We start from the raw sequence: 16,973 nt of genomic DNA on the forward strand, positions 1-16,973 counted from the left end.
GCATATAAAAATACTGTCACATCATTTAAAAGTTAAAGTGTAATATCACAGAGAATATAAATTGGACGCCTTCATAATAGGTTTAAGCCACTTTGGCAGCAGTGCAGAACTAAGACACACTCCCCGCCCCCTCTTGAATAATTCAAGTTAGCCCCGCCCACCAAGCGCAGAGGCTGTTGCAGAGCGCCGAAATGCGCACGGTGCCTTCAATTGCTATCAGAATCGTGTCGCTACAGTTTATACGCACAGGTCCTGCTTTTCGTAGACGCGACCTGCACTGCGTTCGTGTTATACGGTGATCTTCAAATCACGAAGCCATTACATTTGGTTATACGAAAGCAAGGAGTTACGCCTCGCGCGCTGTTTATTAGGAAAGGAAAACAGAAGGTTTACACTTGACGAAGGTGGTGTTCCTTCCTATCTCCAACGGTTCCCACTATACGGACATCAGCGCAAACGAGAGGATACAAATCCATACGGCACCAAGAGAAAACAACGGGTATGTCCAATGTCCAGATAACTACTATATTGCACCATATACCGCGTATTGACATGAAATGGACGGCTCTCGTGCCGAATTACGCGTCATTTCGGTGCTGTTCATAGTATTAATGAATCAATGAACCAGAGAATAAGCCTGTTTATTTACGTAAGGTGATGGATAACGTTGAATTGCGGGTTAAAAAAAGTCTAAACTGACTCTTTGAGCTCCAGTGTCCCTCCTTTGAATTCTATGTATCTGTGTCTGTATCTGTAGACGGATATACTATTGTATTCTATTGGCAACAGTGTGGCGCGTACAGTTTAGCTCAGACAAGCGCAGAGTTGCATGGCAGGTTTGGTGCCTTTATGCATTATGCCTGTTATTATAAGAGCATGTAAATATCAAATTCCGTTTCCAGTTCTTATGGTTCCTGTTATATGATCTAATGTCCTGTCCTGAGGTTTGCAATGGGAACCTCTACTTATGTGCAACGCATCATTGCATTCATGAAGTTATTTCATATGCATGCATAATGTATGCAGGTAAGCAGCATATAGCAGCACCATTCTCTCTGCATCAGCACTGACTGGGGTGCAATGTAGGAATTAAAAGCAAATCAGTGCATTGAGGTACATAAAGTGTATTGGCAGTGTCATCTTTAGGTCACTGGTTGGATTTCAATGCAGTAGATCACCTGTTTTACTACCAGTCTTATGCCAAGGAACCTTTGACGTGTGTGACTAGGCTCCTTCTTCGAACTTCAGTGTTTTGAATTGAAGTTTTTTGAATATGCAGACATGTATCAAGGGGGGCCCTAATTGGCCCATAAGCAAAGGAGTATTGATTTGTTGCAATTTTTTATATAATAGCTCTATTTTAATTATTAATTCCCCCCTTGAGTGCCTTGGAGTTTTTCTTAATAGACTTCTTCAAGGAGGTAACACAATAGCCTTGAAGCAACTTCTTGTTACCATTAATTTTGATTAATAATTGGCCCAATTTGCACTGATGCATAATCCAATAATCCCTATTTTTTGGAAAATTATGTCAGGTCAGGGTTATAGGCACATTCTCAGAAGTGTTTAGTATGCTTAATGTAAATGTTTTACATGATTTGCTGTCCATAATAGCAGGCATGGAGAAGTGATTAGGGATTTCACCATGACTTCTGGGTTTTGGGGCTTGAGACCTTTCACCGAAAATTATCTCTCAGCTGTGCCTGCACACTGGCAACCACATGAGAAATGGGCCTATCCTGCCCTGTCTGGGGAGTATCAGCTGAGAAAACCGCCCAATCGTAATTAAATGCTGCAAATTGATTCACCTGCTGGCCGGGATAACGTGTGTGAGAGCTGAATGAATATGCCCAGGGATGCTTTAGGGGGACTTCCGCTCTTGTTTTGGGGAGGAGAGGTATTTGACATAGGTATATTTTCTACAAGACAAATTAAAATAAATTTAAAGGAATATTCTGGGTTCAATACAAGTTGATTACCACCAAAAGTAAATTCAACAGTCCCTCCTTTTATTTTAAGAAGCGAAAATCGAGGTTACATTGAGGCACTTACAGTGGAAGTGAATGGGGCCAATTTTCGGAGGGTTTAAAAGCCAAAATGTGACGTTTATAGTTTTATAAAAGCACTTACATACATTACATACATAAAGCTGTTTAAATTGTACTTTTTATAGTGGCTTTAAGGTTACGCATATTTTTTTTTAACATCTTGTGGTTATACTTTTGAAACGGTGAGTATTTTAACGTTTACAGATTAGCCCCCATTCATTTCCTCTGTAAGTACCTCACTGTAACTCAGATTTTTTGTTTTGTTTTAAAGCAAAAGAGGGACAAGTCGAAATATTTTTTTGTGTTGGGTCAGGGTTATAGGCATATATATATATATATATATATATATATATATTTTTTTTTTTGTGTTTATCAACATTATGCCACAAATGGTGTCAATTGTGCTTAACTTGTATTGAACCTGGAATATTTCTTTAAGATTGAAGGCAGTAACAATGCATGAAAGGAAAGGAAGGACTAATAGACTTGAATTTAAATACCGGTAGTTTTTTCTTAAGTTAATTTCATAGAGTGTTGTTTTGACCCTTAACATGGAACATGATCTCTTCGGCATCAAGTCTTGGAGTCTCTTGTTTGTCACCAAGGCAACAAGTCACCACAAAGACAAGCATGCCAGGTGTTGCTTTTTAACATTTGTCGCTTTGAAGCTTGCACACCCCGATAGGGACCTTTTTATAAGCATCTGTTTTCTTCCTTTTAGGCGCACTTGGCCAGGCATAAATTGTCTTTCTTTGTTTGCCATACGAGGGTAGCCAGCCGTCTAGTTGGGTTGGGGTTAGATAATATGCCCTCAGAGCTTCAAATTGTGTGTGGTCTAAGCCTTACCTGATTTGGCTAATATTTGTCACAATACATCTGTGGATTTAATCAATCAGAAAAGGAAGAGTCTGTAATGAGGAGGGAGAATCTGTGAAACAGAAGGTGGAGTCTGTGAAGAAGAGGCGGATTGTGGGCCCTTCTTTCTTGCTCCCCACACTGGGGTCACCTTAATTATGCGAGAAGCAGCAGATGTAGAGCAGCTTAGTGTGGTGTGCAGCTGTGGAGATCCACAGTGATTTAAACACATTGAAATGTGTTGCCTCATCTAAGGTCACACTTCATAGTGTCCTGATGATGGTGTGCTAATTTTTGCCTTCTAGTTACATGTTTCTTTGGCCTTAATTGTCTTCTTGCTCTCACATAGCAAATCATAAAGGCTATTTTAAAACTAGTCTTACCTCTGAATGCGTGAAAGCTTCAGTCATCACACTTATCAGGATCCTCAATGATGTCTATCTTAGGGGCCGTTTACAGGACAACGTTTTCAACTAAAACGTGTTGAAACGTGTTTGCTGTTTGTTGTTTGCTGTTTGTTTACGTGACAACAGTGTTTTTGGGGCCTGAAAACGCAAACTTTTGAAACGGATTTCAAAGTGCAAGTTTCTGAAAACGATGCCGTCATGCACATGCACGTGTATTACATGTTCAGTCTATAGGCATGAACTTCGAGAACTTCATCCTTACCTCCAGGGCGAACAGACCAACATGAGATCACCAGTTGGAGTCCTTAAAATGATGGTCTGCTTTATAGTCCAGGGTCACTTGTAGTAATAATGCAACCTCATCATCCTAAATTGTTTGTATTCACCACTCTGTGGAAGAATGCTCATGTACGCAGACGCATAGTGTTTCTTTAAAAAGTGACATCGCCAACTACTGGCCTGGCATGCATAATACAGCGTTTTTATTCGTTTTCGCGGATCCGAGTGAATGGGGATCGTTTTGACAGCGTTGTCGTCTGTACTTGAACGTTTTCAAAAAACGCAAAGGAAAACGTATCATTAGCCAGCCAGAAAAATGCTGAAAAAAGGCCAGTCTGATACCAGACGCTTCATTTCTGGGTGCTTGTGTGTGTGTGTGTGTGTGTTCTGTGGTCTGTAGTTTGGAATAGATAAACCGGATCTTCTGAAATTATTTGGTCCCCCATAAGAGTTAATGCACACATTGTTTCATTGAATTTAAAAAAATACTTTTTTTCCCTAGTGAAGACTGGATGATGTGAATTTTACTCCAAGACCATTTATTTGGCCTTTTTCTTTGTAAAAAAATATATTAAATGTATGTTTTTAGACCCACATGCTCGATCAGAGCATAGGGGCAACTACCCTATAATGCTTATCACCACCCCAATCCTTAAGAATCTTCACAAGTTGCCCAGTAGACTAAGCAGGGGTGTCTGAAGTCTTATGTCTCCAGACTCTTATTTTCTTATCCATCTCATACATTCCTGTTGGAAAGATGTTGGAAGAATGAACCTTATTGTCAGTGGCACTTAGCTCTCTGTAATATCAGTGCAAAATGATAGAACTGCAAAGTGACTAAGGAAGTCTGAACCATTAAACATGTCAAACAAACTTCAGAGTTGACCTACAGAATCCATGTTTGTGTTGGCTCACTGCCATGTCATTGTCTTCTGTCAGTGTGTCCCAGCATTCAGGCCAGTGTTGGTTAGTTTGCTCAGTGGAGACCAGACACAAGGAAGTTTTCATTAAGAAAAGAGTATTTTTTTCCCCATATCATACCCAGGGCACTTCCTGTACCCTCCTGAAGTGAGTGTTTGTCATTAGTCAGGGATGTAGAAAGATCTAATGATGATGCCTGTGTAGAGTTTTTGGTAAGGGTTGGTTGACCAGCTCAATCATATCCCAAATGTTTTGCTTTTAGTTTGGCTGTTGCTTTGTCATCTTGATGGAAGAAAATCAACCCATTGTTGAGATTTTAGGACACCTTGGGCTTTAAATTAGCCATTTTTATAAAAAGCCATATGATAGGATAGGTATTTTTCTCTTAGGTTTATTGCTTGAGTTTTGCAACACCATTGTTTGCAGCCTTATGCACCAATCAAGTCCATACAATTTGCTGCAGGAAAAAAGAACCAGGGTTGTCAATTTAACTTAAATTAACATGAAATTGTGCAGTAATTGTTGCATTTTGTTTTTGATTTGCTTTGCTTTGGGGCTGAAATGATTAGTCGACATTATCGGCAACTTCGACAATAAAAAATTGTCGACAAAAACGAGTTTGATGTAATTTCTCTTAACATGAGATCACATTAAACTCATATGATGACATGCGAGAGTAGCACTGCAGTTCGCACCTGACTTAGGAGCTCACAGTCCATATGCACTCTGCATGAGGGAATTATAATGCAAAAATACAAACTAAGTAAATACAGAAGCACTCTTGTTGTGGATTAAGTAGAGCCGGAGCTCTTTAAAGGAAACACACCGGAGTTACATCTTAAATGCAGTTATATTTAATGCGTTATAGCTTTATTAAAGTTCAAATAATATGGAAGCAGGTCACGTAAATAACTACAAACTCCAAAACTGTAATTTCTCTGTGCGGTCAGCGCCTCTTCTATGAGGGGAGAGACTGAAACTGCACCCGGCTGAGGCACATTCTGTTGCAGGGACGCTCATCCATCAAACACGCTCGTTTAATGCAGCTAGATTATAACTTGATGGCTCGCAACTTATTGAATCATAATGTATGTCACTGTGCATTTCTTATTGTGAAGAAAATTGACAATACGCATCTTTATTAATAAGAGAGAGGTTTTTTGAGTTAAATATGGATTGAAGTGAACAGAAAGGTGATAGGTGAAGTCTTCGCCCCATTACACACTGCAACAATAGGTTTATGATTTGTTTTGGCTTGTTGTCCATTAAAAATAGCAAACTCATTTAAAACAATTAACATTTATTTTAGGATGTGAATGTCATTTAGAGGTATTTTTAAAAGATCATTTTGTCCTTTTTATTGTTAGCAAGCATGTTTAATATAAACTTTTATGTCGGGACACAAGCTGAATATTCGGTTAGAAGCTAATGATTAGTCATTGCAGTAATCGCAGAATAGTCTAATAATTGTTCTAATAATCATTCGATAAATCGATTATCAAAATATACGTTAGTTGCAGCCCTTTTTTGCCAACCGACAGGCCCGCTTGTAATTAAAAAAAGTATTAATAGCTTGTTTTGACCAATCTTGAGAGTTTAATGTTTTACTTGCAGACAAAAATATACCAGAGTAATAGCTAATTAAATGTCTTTGAAATACATGTTACATGTAAACAGGTGTTGCCCGTATGCTGCGTTTTTGCTTATAACTTCACAAAAGTTAAAAGAACATAAAATACGTCATTATCTTTAAAACGAGACACACAACATAATCGGATGCATAGATCATTAGATAATCCACATGAAGCACAATGTGCCTGGCTAGAAACACGTGAGCTTCCCTGGTTCAGATGACTTCTTCGGAAATTATGTACGGTAGTATTTTGTCCAGTATGTTTTATTTGTTTGTAGACATTTTTGGACACTTGGATAAATTATTTTTGTAATGCTATAAATTTTGATTGCTTTGACAGTTACAGGTGACATGATTGGGAACAAAACAAAGGCAGTTTTTTCTGAGCTACAGTATTTAAACCCTGAGATATATAATTTAAAATCAGAAAAACAAGAAATAAAGTAAATTTTTAGCTTGTTTTTTTTGTGATTTTTCAGCAGTTTCTAAGGCAGAGAGTCTCAGAATTTATCATAATCTATAAAATTTAAAATGTGTGAAGTTTCTTTTAAATTATACCAAACACCCTTGTCTTTCTTGTTATATATATATATATATATATATATATAATATTTTCATAGGGAAACAAGTGTGAAAGCCCCTTCAACTGAAGCCACATCATTTGCCTGGTGTATTTGCCTAACGAGGCAGGTTTGTTGACTTGTAAATTCAACAGTCTTTCCCTGTTTGCTTAGGCATTGTGCAGTTCCCACACTTTTCCCATCATATGAAACAACTTTTCCCTACCATCACTTTTCCTTACATATTTTGTCTAAAGTGTGCTCTACTCTTCATGTTCTTTAAGTCCTCTAATTTGCCTTGTTTCCACCACAGCCAGTTGGTCCCTTTATATCCAGTTAATCTGGATGATATCCTACACCAGCTACCAATCAGTTCCAAAAGTGTTTGTTTACTTTGCTAGTGTGAGCTGTTTACATTGAGAAGCACCTCTTGAGTGGATATACTACTAATGCAAAAACCCCCCATGAGACTTGAAATACCTTACCCTAGCCTGGCTCTTAACCCTGCTCAACTTTCTCTTTTTATACCTGGTAGATACATGGAAAGAAATACAACATATATGCTATACTTTGCAAGTTGTTACATACATTATTGACAGTGTTGAAGATTATAATGTAGGCAATTAAAGTTTTGAAGCACCACGACTTGCTCATGTCTTGTGCAGACACATGTGGTTCGGTCATAAAGCAGCTTTCTCCACAGCAACGTAATTTTCCCGTGACACTTGAGTACATAACAAACATGGGATCCGAGGAAGTCTTTGCTAATGTATTCTCTGTTGCCTCACTTTATTTCCAGATATTCCAGAGTTGTTGTTGTTTTTGTTTCCATAACTTTCTACCACGACCTGCAGCAGAATTGCACTGCAATAGTGGGGTTTCACTTTCACGTAAAACTCTGGGATTCCCCCGGTGTACTCGAGCGCGTATATGCAAACGTGAGTGACAGTCGATATATTACATTGGTGTGTATGAATGGATATAGTTAAGTGTACTGTATGTGCTTTTCCCACTTTACTCTGGTACCCACTACAGAAATTTTAAATGATTTTAAAAATAAAAAATGATTCCCTTGATTATCTAACGAATAGACATGTCCATGTAATAAACAAAACATTTTTGGGTCTAATTTTCTGTAAAAATAGCTATATTTAGATGCACAACATTAGCTTGATGTAAAAATCAAGCTAATGTTATGAGAGATTCGAACCTATGTCTCCCACATGAGCACCACAGCTAAATGTGTCAGGAGCACTTCTGCTAACCCTTAGGCTATGGCTCCGACAACAACATGGTGTCTTTTAATAAAGTAGACATTATATACACTTCTGAGTATGTACCATTGAGGAAACATGCTTTCTGCTCCCATAGTTTTTGAGACAGAGTTGTGCCCATGTGAAGACTGGGACCAATATACTGTCACCTCAGATGGGGGGAATGACTAGAGCCCTCTGATTTGATATGATGGCTCTTTGACTCAATTTCTTCTCCTAGTCTTGCACGCACCGTCTCCTCCTTGGCATGGTGTTTTGGTGATTGCGCCCCTGCAAGCCTCTTGTGTGTTATGCTAGTGGCGTGTGCTCCATTAACTGCAGGATCCATCTCTGATCTGACAGTCGTGTGCTGGATAAAACCAACCACCCAAAGAAGCTTTGTGCATTGTGAAGTCTATTATATTTGACTTTGAGTTCCAGCTGTTTTGTTTTGGCTCAGAATAAGAGGAAGGCTTCATACTGGGGTGGGATATATAGCTAAATAAAAAAATCTTGATATTATTATGCACCGATATAACAATACATGGTATTAAACAGCAATATTTACCTACATATTTTTATACCAAAACATTTTAACACATTTAAAATGCCACACAGCTTTGAACGATTCATTCAAATGAACCAATTCACCAAAATGAATCGAATTTCACTACTCTATCGGCATTATTGCTACTGAAGTTGAAATCATATACACATTACATGTAATATTTATTATACACAATTCTGTATACCACACTATTCACTAGAGGTATATGATATATATCAGTTTAAACTAGGGCTGCAACAATTAATCGGTAAAATCGATAATGTTAATCCTCGACAACGAATTTCATTATCAATTAACTGGATAATTGCGGTAAGCACAGAGAAGCCCCATCAGTGATATCACTTCACAGCCAAGTGAAAAATGTGTTCCATTATGAAAGTAATGGTGGAAAAAAACATGACCCAAGTTGTCCAGCGCACGAGAGCACTTTATAAACACTTCAAAGATCAAAATAAGCATACAGTTTAATTTGGAGCGGTTGCTGTGTCAGGTGCATTTACAGAGTGCTTGTGCTGTTTGTTTGATGCGTGAGATTTGTTTCACTCAGGACATGACTTACATTTTACTGCTATTTTTTATTTTTTATTTTCTATTTTCAGCTGGGCAGAATTATTAACATTTCTGTTCTCGTGTCACTATTGCCCTCTGCTGGGCTGATTTTTATTTTTTTAAATTTTATATCAGCAACAAAATAATTTCTAAAATATTCTGTAAAGGTTCAGTTTATACCCCAGCCCTCCTTCATAAGGACTCCTTAAAACTTACATGCTAAATATAGGACTACCTAATGACAAAAATGTAAGTCAAATAGTTTTCTTCACATAGCAACAAGCACGTATATAATGTGTGGCCTATGATTTAAAATATCTATTAGCTTAAATTCATACTTGCCTACTATCTCACATTTGCTAATTCTGCTGATGTTGTGCCTTTAATTTAGCTGACTTGCATGATTCAGGCTGTTGCTCAAACATAGGTTGACATCTAACTAATGATGAAAAAATCTTTACTGCTTTGGTGTTCTTTTGTTATTTGTATTTACCACAGTTCCACAATCAGTCATTGAAACAAGACATTAACTAAGCAGACCAGAAAGGAGAAGTTAAGGTTTTAAAATGTGTGTGCCATAAATCTATGCTGGTCTGTTGTGTCAGACAGTCTGAGTCATTGTTGTGGCAGATGTCTGTCCAGTCACCTTTGACCCTTGGGATCGAGGGCACAATAACTGCCCTGTTTACGAATGCATGAGAAAGGCTGTTTTACGACAGTGTCTGTTTTGCATTTAAAAGTTTTGTGGCATGGGCTTGTTTCAATCAAATGCTATAACAGTTGTCACTGTTTTGTTCTATGCTTATCTGGCTACTGAGTTCAACATCTTTCACCTCTCTTAATCTGAACATTTAGAAAACCTTAAGTGTTTATGCCCATCTTTATAAATGGTGGAAATTGAGGGTGTGTTGGTTTAATATGCAGCTCATCAATTAAATCATGTTTCCTATTCTTTAGTGCTAATAGACACTACAAACAACATCCAGCTGGTGAGAAAAATGAATGAGGGGGGTGTGTGTGTGTCAACGTGAACAGCATTTGCAATAAGCCTTATTCACAGCCCCAGTTTGATTTTTGACGGGAATGAAAATGAGGCTGTGAGCGATATACAGCGCATGTCATTGAAGAGACTGTACGTCTCAAGCTATCAAAAAGTTTCTAGATCACAAGTTATTTTGTCTGGAGTTTTTTGTCTGACAAAATATCTTTCCAAGACATTTCAGTAATGTTTCAACAGCGGATATTTTACTCACTTGTTTCTTTTTCATTTGAATTGGACTTCTGTGCTTTGCGCAATTATTGCCTATATTTGTAGTTATATTTGGTCAAATAGAAATAATGTGCATTAATCAAAAAATATTTCCCTAACATTGTTAGCATAAAAGATTTATATAATATATGTTAAACAATATATGCATAAAGCTTAGTGTTCGTATTTCCCTCTGAAACGCATCTGATCGGGGTCACGTGAACATAACAGAGACTAATTATACATTATTATTCTTAACATTCTGAAAAGTGGTAGTTTTGCACATCCCTTTATATATAATATATATGTTCAATTTCAGGATTAAACTAAAACATGCAACATGAATCACTCAACATGCTATAATAAAGTAAATAAGGTCACTTTTATTTTCATGTTGATATCATATATATGGAGGTGATTGGCCACAAAACAAAAAAGAATAATGTAATTAGCCCCATTCCTGTATTTCTGATCATTTACTGCAGAAAATCTGCATCCTTGCTTACTGAAATAAAGAAATAAGCGTTGACTTGATTTGATGTTTCCTGCTGTGATCATGACCTTCAGATCTGACCTTTGCACACTCCCAGGAGGCAGTGTCATGTGTAGTATTGTTCCCCTCATGTATTCGAGGGTTTTCAAAATCAGACACTCTTGACCTCCACTGTCTGGTCCTTCTCAAACGAATGTGCAATGATGACACAAGAACTTTTTGTGGAAGGAAAGCAACAAATTCTGTTCCACACAACATTATTAAATGAGCCAAGAGTGTGAGAATATCTCTCATACCATAAGGCATCTGTTTCCTCTGTAGTTAATCTTAGCCTTACATGATCCTCATATGGACAGCTGTTTCACTGTGTGAGTAGCTGGAAAAGAGAGATTTATGGCTTTCATGCTGAAGTCTCCATTGGGAAATGTCCAGACGAGGCGTTCCATATCATCTCTATGTGTAAAACAATGCTAAGTACTTTAACAGAGTTGTCACTATTTGTGCTAACTCAGCTGTATTGGATAACTTTGGGTTTGCAAGACTATTTTAGCCTCAGTCCAACAGTATGGAGTATCGTCACTATGAAGCTATTCTAGAAATCTTAGCTACCTTCTGTATTGATGCTTGTATGACTCTGCCATATTATTGCAGCATGTACTACTGTAAGGCCTGGATTTAAGTTTATTGCATCAAGCAATTTTGTGGATATAATGGGACTCACTCAACATGCTTCCTGATAAGATATACACAGCATCACTTGCCCAACATGTTCCTGGATTGTTAGATCTTGAACAACATTCTTGTCAAACAATCCTAGCACTAACACGAATCCTTATCCCACACAGTAAAAACTAAAAGATAATCAAGGCACCATTTGGGGTTCCTCAGATGGCTGGACCCTCTGACAGCAGGACCCTATGTAAAACCTTTCTGTTCTCTGGTCCCCCTTTTCCAGCGACATGGTTCTTGGGCCCCAAAATCTTGCCGGTCTTTAAGTAGGAACCGATTACTTAAGGGGGTGGAGGGTGGGAAAATATTTTGTCACCAAGTCATTTTTTCAAAACAATATTTGAAAAAAAAAAAAAAAAATCTCCATTTGGAGCGACAAGTACTTTATAACAACAACAAAACCGACAAAAACCCACAAAAATGTCAGGCATCAAAAGCAGAAAAATATTTTTTTCAAAACAATATTTGTTTAGCTAGCTCCATCTGGAGCGACAAGTACTTTACTCTATAACAACAACAAATTGCATGAAAAGCCAGGGACAAGGTGATTTTGACTCATACCGATAGTGGAAGCACTGGCAGTGGACACTTTCTCTTCCTGCAGCCCAACTGAGTGTTCTGCGCTGTTTCAACCAAACTTTGTTGACGTCAATTGTACATGGATACATGGTTCCTATTTTAAAGACTGATGTTAAGAGCTCTAACTGTTTGTTATTTGTGGCTATAAACAGGCCTGGCTCCAATGGGTGCCAGGGTGGGATGACCCAATCAGTAAACCCACTGTCTGTCTGTCTGTGTGTGTGTATACCAAAGTGGCATTCAACTGATCACAAAGTATACTCTGGACAAGTGCCGATTTATCTGTAGGCCGATATTAGCCTTTCACAGATATTTCGGGATCGGCGTGTATGTTTTCCGATATGCGCAGATATGGAAAAATGTTTTTCAGTACATGTAATACAGAAAACAATTCTTGGGGTGATTTGGAATTGATGCTATAATGTATTCTTTTCAGCAGAGTGCACTCCGACTCAATTGTGTACAGAGCTGCACTGACGGTGTATTTTGCAGACATTGCGGTGTTAAGCTTTGTCTTCGTGGTAAGTTGCTAACTAGTTTGTGAAATACATACAGGAAAGTAGGGCTGCCCCTGACCAAAGATTTTCCTAGTGAACTAGTAGTAGTTAGTTAAAGCCATTAGTCGACTAGTTACACGTTTATGATATTAATTTAATAATTAATAATTAAAAAAAACACCCAAATAATAAACCATGGTACTGAATGATTACAAGGTATTTCAGAGAATATCATGGTTTTAGCATGGTCCCACATCTAATAAAAACCCATGGTAGTAGCGTGGTACTTTAAGGTACTATTTTTTGAGAGTGCCGTCTATACAGCCCACCCAGAGAGACCTATAGCCCACCATACATCTTATACCTGGAGGTCTCCTGGGCATTAAGCTTTCATAATGTTCAGTCAGGCTAGGACTTATACTTGTGAAAGATTTGCCGGCTCGATGTCAGCGATAAAAGACTACACATAGAATGTGAGTGGGCGTGTCCTCCACTCTGGGGAGTCTTAATTCGATGGTTCAGCTGGTGCCCCAACCCTTTTCCTGTAATCTCCCGCAGTGCTGGAGAAGCATGTGCTGTTTATTATGCTGCAGAATGAAGAACCAGCCCCTCTACGTCCTCATTCTGTCTTTTTCATTGGGAGAGCAACCAATCAGCCTCCCCATTCCATATCCACAAGCCTTGCGGAGATTATCAGGAGCACTATTTCAAACAGCATTGTTTAGATATCCAGCATACTTCTCTCCTAGGTTTGTGCTGTGGAAATTGGATGATGATAGTTATCCATGCATGTGAAGAAAGAAAGCGAGAGATAGTAGAAGGATGGATTACACCCCATGCTTTACTGGAGTCTTGGTCTCCCCCTGAGGATGGTGGTGGATTCCAGCACAACGCTGGATTATTAATGTGTGTCTAGCTGAAAGAGAGAGAACCCAACCCCACGAGCACACACATACTGTGAACACGAAGGGAGTGGCTGAAAAGAGAGAGAGAGTATTCCTATGTTGAGAAACAAATGCAAAATAAAGATGAAGAATTGGAATTAAAGATTGGAAATGAATCGAATGAGTGAATCACAGTGGGAAAGTGAATAAAAAGAGTGAGTGGTCCAAAGGTGGGAAATGGCCTGCAGTAAAGTGATAAATTAATAAAATTTAAATTCTCTGTCAACACATACTATCCAACATTTAGCAGGCAGGTGTAACGAAAGCGGCTATGAAAACTGCTCAGTGATTAAACATTCTGCGTGTGTATTAGGGTGTGTCACTGTGCCAGGGGCTGGTAGAGACTATAATGCAGCTGCGTGTATGTATGTTGTTTACACTAGCTTCCATTAATGTTTCTATCTGCCTTTGTAAGCATGCACAAAGGTAATGCATCTACCTCACAGATGCAGCTGAAACATTTATGAGTCCTCTCTGTTTCCCATCATCTTCACCCATTATGTCACAGCATGATGGTTAGATTCTCATCTCGGAGATTCCAGCCTCTAGAATCCTAATGTCGGGTGCAAGCAGGCCCCAGTCCACTAACTGTATTGGCTGCAAAAAGTCAACCCTGTTACATAAAACTCCACTTTTATGACCTAAAATGTTTGCAGGAAAAATCAGACCATGTTGTTTAGTTCTTGGTTAATGATCTAAGATTAAATCCTTCTACAATCCTAGAAGCTGCAAAAAGCCAACCCTGTTAACCTCCAACTCCACTTTATGTGGTTTCATCATGTTGTTTAGAATGTCATCGTGGATTAATTCTCTTGAGTTCAATCCTCTAGAATCCTAGTTATAATTTCTGTCAGGTATAGTCCGTCTGCAGTCCTCTTCCTCCATTGACTGTGAAGATTTAACCCTGTTAACTCAAACTCTATGTTTGTGTCCTAAAATATATGCTGGAAAAAATGGACCATGTTGTATAGTTTTTTGTCATGGATGAATCATTTCAATTTCAATCCTTCTAGAATCCAAGTGTTGAATTTTGTCTGATGCAATCTGTCTGCGCTCAGCAACGTCTTGTGGCTTTAAAAAGTCAACCCTCTTACCTCAAACTCCACGTTTATGACATTAAATGTATGCAGGAAAAATCAGACCATGCTGTTTGTTTTTTTGTTAATGATCTAACATTCAATCCTTCTACAATACTTGAAGCTGCAAAAAGTCAACCCCGTTAACCTCCAACTCCACGTTATGTCGTTTCATCCTGTTGTTTAGATTGTCATCGTGGTTTAATGCTCTCAAGTTCAAGCTTCTAGAATCCTAGTTATAATTTCTGTCTGCAGTCCAATACCTGTGAAAATGAAACCCTGTTACCTCAAACTCCACTTTTGTGTTCTAAAATGTATGGTGGAGAAATCGGACCATGATGTTTAGTTGTCATAGATTAATGATTTAAAATACAGGTCCTACTAGTATCCAAGTGTCGAATTGTGTCCAGTACAATCTCTCTGCAGTCAGCTACATCTTGTGGCTGTGGAAAGTCAACCCTGTTATCTCAAACTCCACATTTATGACCTAAAATGAATGCAGAACAAATATCTGACCATGATTTTTAGATTCTTCTCCTAGAATTCAAGTGTTGAATTCTATCAGGTACTATTTGCTACTTATCTACATTGCATTTACATTTATGCATTTGGCAGATGCTCTTATCCAAAGGTACTTACAGTGCACTTATTACAGGGACAATCCCCCCGGAGAAACCTGGAGTTATGTGCCTTGATCAGGGACACAATGGTGGTGGCTCTGGGGATTGATGAACCAGCAACCTTCCGATTACCAGTTATGTGATTTATCCCACTACGCCACCACCACTCATAGACAAATTATGTCTGTGAATATTTCAGGTTTCTAACTGGTCCCCCACCAGATATATTCAACCCAAAAGTGAGAGGAATTTAAAAAAATTGCACTTTCTCGCCCCATAAAAAAAGAAGTCTATAACCTGAAATGTTCTGCATGCATGCACACTATTCTTACCTATGTACCCCCTAAAAAATTAAGACTGAGACTCTTTTTCCGATTATACATTGACCCTAAAAGTGGAACTTGTAATTTATTTTTTTGTCAAAAATGTTGCAGAACCCTCTGTACAGCATTTAATGATTATATCATTGCCTTTTCAATGAAAACATCTTAAAGTATATACATACAATAATATGGTCTAAATTAATGGGTTTGATTAAAGTAAAGAATATTACTTAACATCACTAAATCAGCCTAACGGAATTAGGTTACACAAACAAACAAACCTTAAAGATTAGATCAAGTAGAAAGAGTTCATTCAGGTAACAATTGCTGGTTACCACTTTTTACAGTGTAAAATCCTAGCATCAAATTAAGTCTGGACAAGCCATCTGCAGTCTGCAAAAAGTTAACCGTTACCTCAAATCCCACATTTATGTTCACATTCCAAAATGTACACAGAAAAATATAGATTGCAAGATTCTGAATTGAGTTGTGGGTTTGAAAGCTTATTAAGGATCTTTCCTGAAGCAGCAGTGTGGAGAAAATGACACTAGCGCTTGTGTTAGGTCAACCCTGTTTCCCAAACTTCATAATTTTTACAAAACAGACCACTAGATTTTAAATAGAGTTGTGGGTATGAGGTGTTATCTTTGTCAAAATCTTCCTTGAGGCAGCAGTGTGGAGCAAATGACATACTAGCGCTTGAGCCAAAAACACGATATGACCAAAGGGAAGGTCTGAACCCTACTTGGCTGCTAAAGACCAGATGTACACAAACTGTTCTGATGACTCAGCTTCATGTTTGGGATCTAGCAGAGAGAAACGAATGAGGGCTATTTATCAACATTCCCTTGAAAGACCTCATTGTTAGTCATTAGTTAAATGCTCACCATCGTCACACTTGCAATAGAAATGGCTAATAAAAATTCTTTAAGAGTTACTGGCTCTCTCTGGTATTAAGATGCATTTCTGGTGATCCAGTCACATGTAGTCAGCTAAACGGGGTCAAAAAATTTTGTGAGCCGATCACAAAAAACACATTTGATTTATGGTCAAAAAGGCATCTGACCAGATTGCATTTGAGGTGTAAGCGCTAATCCATTCTGGATGTGTCCCGGCAGCATTGAAGAGCCACCCTTCACCTGTCAATCAACCACTGCGCTAAAACAAATGTTTAAAGTTTGCCAGTTATGGGCAGCTTTAAAAGGAAATAACTGTCTGATTGGAAAATTAAAAAAGATATGGATATATACACCATCAGGTGAGCTTCATGGATCTTCTTTAGTGTAGCACAGTTTACAAGCATGAACACTTGATGAAGCTCTTTTTAATACAGGCAATCATGCTGCGTTCACACCGGACGCGAATAGCGCGTCAGGCGCGAGTGATTTCA

At 38.3% G+C, this 16,973-nt stretch overlaps 1 protein-coding gene across 1 annotated transcript in view; it reads left to right on the top strand.

The window, feature by feature from the left end:
- Positions 1-222: 222 nt before the first annotated feature.
- The window catches only part of LOC127652990 (protein TANC2-like), a 176,613-nt gene continuing 159,862 nt past the window's right edge, over positions 223-16,973 (top strand). The window contains 1 exon segment of the mRNA XM_052139455.1: positions 223-499. The gene's annotated coding sequence lies outside the window, so the exon portion shown is untranslated.

The sequence above is a fragment of the Xyrauchen texanus genome, chromosome 12, assembly GCF_025860055.1.
Source record: "Xyrauchen texanus isolate HMW12.3.18 chromosome 12, RBS_HiC_50CHRs, whole genome shotgun sequence".
Taxonomy (NCBI): domain Eukaryota; kingdom Metazoa; phylum Chordata; class Actinopteri; order Cypriniformes; family Catostomidae; genus Xyrauchen; species Xyrauchen texanus.